Source organism: Alligator mississippiensis, chromosome 1 (genome assembly GCF_030867095.1).
Source record: "Alligator mississippiensis isolate rAllMis1 chromosome 1, rAllMis1, whole genome shotgun sequence".
NCBI lineage: Eukaryota > Metazoa > Chordata > Crocodylia > Alligatoridae > Alligator > Alligator mississippiensis.
This window is the reverse complement of record NC_081824.1, coordinates 475760107-475764667: the sequence shown is the minus strand read 5'-3', so window position 1 is coordinate 475764667 and position 4561 is coordinate 475760107. Positions and strand designations below refer to the sequence as shown.

The following is a 4561-nucleotide window of genomic DNA, read 5'->3' as shown; positions in this document are numbered from 1 at the left end:
CACATTTCAATGGGATGGAAAGTGGGTCAAACCTGTTTCAAAGGAAGTATAGAGAGAGTGTCTGATCTTCTGGGGAAGGGATGTTGACTGTCAACACGAAGACTTCTTACATGAGCTCTGTACAATGGGAAACAGCAACGGAGAAGAGGTGGTGGGAGATAGCCAGCAAAGTCAGTGACGTTTAGGAGGCAGCACTGCAGTACTTGGACATACCAAGTAGTTATTTCATCTCAGTGAGCAATTTTAATTCATTTTCAGCAAAATCTTAAAAACTTGAAGACCTGGACTTCTTCAGCTGTGCCATCACAAACCTGAAGAATTACAGGGAAAGGATTTTTGAGCTGCTTCAGGACATCACCTACCTAGATTGATTTGATCAGGAAGGTAATGAGGCCCCCAACTCAGAAGATGAAGATGATGAGGGTGACGTCTCTAAACGTGCAGTCATTAGTTATGCCATTCAGTCTGTATCTAAATACAAAATTGAGACTAACGTAACTGTGGAACTGCTGGAGCACAAATCAGCTCCGTGTGTCAGGTGAAGGGCAGTATCACATACTGCTCCTATTGGGTAATGCGGGGTGGGGGGCAATGCACTTGCAAAGAAAGTAGTCATGGATGCTGTGCACGGTTAAAGGAGAGCGGCACTTAGGAAAACGTGAGTACACACCTTTACACTGAGATATAACTACATAAAAGCAGTTATTTTATTGCTGGTACCAAAAGCTTTTTTTTTTTTTTCCATACCCATCATCTCATATTCGATGCCGTGGCACATTCAGTTCTGTGTTTTCTCTTCCTATAGAAAGAGGAAAAAGCGGGATGTTACTTGTCCTGTCTTTTTTTTAAGATTTCTGGAGAAGGTTTTGTAGCTGAATTGAGTCAGATTTCAGAAGCTCATTTAAGATGAGTTTACAAACAAGCCTTTGAGGTTTAAGCAAAGCTGTAAGGAATTAATTTACCTGCCTTTCAGAAGGATGGATGAGGAGGATGAAGCAGATGAAGAAGAAGCTGGTCCACCAGGAGAGTACAAAGAAGATGAAAATGATGGAGGTTCAGATTTGGGGAGGGTGAAGAGGAAGAAGAAGCTGGCCTTTCATACCTGACGACGGACAAGATCCAGGTAGGACTTACCCTATTCTACTGTAAGACTCAGGATTTTTTGACACTGTCTAGCTATAAATGTGTAATAAGTTAAACTTGTATAAGCAGAATCATGTAAATCCACTGTCATATATGAGCAATAGAGTACTTCAGAGAGAGACCTTTTACTATCAAAAAAGTGCGTTACAGTAGGGGAACCGCTGCTCTTTGGTATTCTCCGTTATCTTGCTCAAAATGAAATGCTACAAGATACATTACTTCACGGCCTTGTAGAATTAGTGTCATTCTGCACCAGATCACCACGTCCGATTTGGAGGAGAACGTGGCTGAAACAAATCCACCTGCCCTACCAGGATGCTCACAAGTGCCTGGGGCGCTTCAGCCTTGAGAGCCATGCCCTCACCATGCAGATCTGCAGGCTGTCAGGTGTGGGGCTGGGGCTTCCAGGCAGGGGGGAGAGGGTGAGTATGGAGGAGCTAGGGCCTGAGGGTGCAGGGGGCTGATCAGGATGTGAGGGCTGAGGCAAAGGGGAGACAGGCTGGGAATCCAGGAGTGAGGGCTGGCCACTGAGGAAGAAGTCAGGGAGAGGCTGGAGCTGTGGCCCTGGGAGCGCTGTGGGTTCGGCCATGCAAGGGAGAGCTGGGGCGGGGAGCGAAGACTTGCCCTGGGTGGGAGCGCATTGCCCTTGCCCTGGGTGGGAGCACAGGACCTTGAGCTGCTGTTAGTGGAGGGAGGTGGGTGGGGAGTTGGATCCTGGCATTTTGGGGAAGGAGGAGGGATTGGATGCTCCTTTCACCCCACTTATCTCAGGGCCCTTTTCTTTCCTACCCGGGGGGCAGACAGCCCGTGTGATGTTTGCTGAGCTGACCTGCAGGGAGGCTGATGGACCCAGGGGATGGGAACGGGGCTGTGTCGGGTTCGCTGCTCTGGGAAGGACGCGCGTTAGAGCAGAGCAGGCGTGAGGACCAGGACTTGCAGGTTGTGCCCTGCTCTGGCTCTTCGAAAGGAGTGCTGTCCAGCATGCCATAGTGAGGGGCATGGTTTGGGGGGACTCCTGGGTCCTGTTTCTAGCTGAGGGAAGGAGGTAGGTGAAAGGGGGTGGGAGGAAGGCTCTGTGGCTCAGGACTCCTGGCTTCTTTTGGGGATCTGTCACTTCCCCAGAATGAACCCACAAATCATCTGTGCATTGAGTCAATCGATCCCTTGGGTGATGCTGTCAGCACGTACATGGAGGTGAGTGGAAGCAGCGCGGTGGGAGGTGTCCACTCCCTGGTCAGAGGAGGCTGGGGTTGGGGGAATACTGGGCCCATGGATCGGATTGAAGGGTGGATGGCGATACTGGGCTGGGGTGGCCTCATGGGTCCCATCTGTCAGGCAGAGGAAGGTAGTAATAGGTGCATGGGTCAGATCCAGGCTGGCATGGATGGGGTTCCTGTCAAGGGGCTGCAGGGAAGCAGAAGGGTTACTTGGCTGGGGGTGGGCCCGTGGGTCCCACGGGAGGGTTTGTATACTACAAGCAGTGCCCTCCTGCCAGGGTCCCCATTGGGTCCCAGTTGTGCCCTTCACTGCCCAGCCCTGACCTGGCAGTGGCTGATGGGGAAAACATGGGGTCTTTCCATTCTCCTTCAGTATGGAAATGGCCTCTGCTTTGCCTCCCACCCCCTCATGCTTTGCCTCCTGTCTCCTCTTCGCAGCGGTGATCAACGTGAGCCATGATGCACGACTGATCACGCAGACCAGCTGCCAGCTCTGGGTGGTGGAGGAGCAGTCCATCAGCCACATCAACGGCGACTTCGACTGCAAGCGGGAGGTGCTGGAGGCCTCGGGCCAGGTCAGCATTAACTGGCCCCGGGAGTGACCTTGCTGTGGGGAGGCTCCTCGAGGACCTGCCCATCCCCTCTCAGAGACCTGCCTGCACAGCTTCACGTGCACCCACACCCAGAGGACTCCGTGTAGAGGGGGCAGGGCCGCAGGCATGGTTGCGGGTTGAACTTTGAAGATGTGTTTTGGGGGCCTAATGCAAGACATGTTATATTTTTAGAGCTGTTCTTCTACACCTGCTGCTTTCCCAGGAGAGAGAGACTTAATTTATATGAATGGGAGGGAGGGGGTTGTACTGGAACGGTCTGTTTTAGGCAGGAGTGAGGGCTGTCCTTGTCCCATTGCTGGGTTCCCTGCCCCCAGTCTGGAGAATGACTTGAGCCTTGTTTTGCTTCCACCCAAGAAGATTATATTAAAATATAATAAAGGAAAAGTGGCTCGTGGTGGGTTTTATTCTGAAGGGGTAGGAGTGGGGCTTCACAGTACTGGCAGGAGGGACACCCCTGAGATTGCAGTGGACAGACAGACTGGGCTGAGGCATGGGGATTGGCACGCAGGCACAAGCATATTCTCCCTGCCATGAACACACACACATACATGCAGGCACACACACGCACAGACACACGCACACAGAGAGAGATGGGTGTGCACTCTATTCACTCGCTCTGCACGTGGACACATTAACACGCTCTCCATGCCATGAACACATGCGTGCACATGCACACACGTGGACAGACACATGCAGGCAGGCATGCACTCTACACACTCACTCTCTGCACATGGACACGCAGACAGAAATACACTCTCCCTGCTATGAACACAGACACACATGCACAGACAGGCATGTACACATGCAGAGAGGAGCACACGCACAAACACATGTGCACACACATACACACATGCACACACACATGCACATATGCATGCACACATGCATGCAGGCACACACATGAACACAGATATGTACACATGCAGACTCATGAACAGGCACACAGAGGTACATACGAATTCACACAGACATGCACATACACACATGCATGCACAGGCACATGCAGGAACACACACATGCACACAGATACATGCACACAGACATGCATATACACACAGACATGCAAGAACACACGCATGCACAAACATGCACACAGATGTGCGCAGACACATGCACATAGATACATACACATGCATACAGAAACCTACAAGCACACTCATGCATGCAGACTTGTGCATGCACACATAAGCATGCACAGGTGCACATGCACACACACATGCACACATGCACACACATGAATGCACACAGACACATGCATGCAGGCATGCACATGTGCATGCAGGCACGCATGCACATAAATGTACGCACACAGGCACATGCAGGCACACATGTGCATGCACAAACACATGCACACATGCTCGCGTATGCATTCACACAGATGTATGCAAGCAGACACACGTAAGCACAAACTCATGCATGCAGACGCATGCATGCACAGAGACACACCACACACACGTGCATGCATGGAGACATGTGCCTGCACACATGCATGCATGGAGACATGTACACGCGTGTACGCAGACAGATGCATACACGCGAATGCAGACAGACACATGCAAGCACACACTCGTGTGTGCATGCACAAAC

At 51.3% G+C, this 4561-nt stretch overlaps 1 long non-coding RNA gene across 1 annotated transcript; it reads left to right on the top strand.

Annotated features, from left to right (window-relative positions):
* The first annotated feature begins 1793 nt into the window (after positions 1-1793).
* Positions 1794-3358, top strand: LOC132250313 (uncharacterized). The gene is made up of 2 exons (XR_009461990.1): positions 1794-2337; positions 2799-3358. It is a non-coding gene; the product is annotated as an uncharacterized LOC132250313 (long non-coding RNA).
* Positions 3359-4561: the final 1203 nt, after the last annotated feature.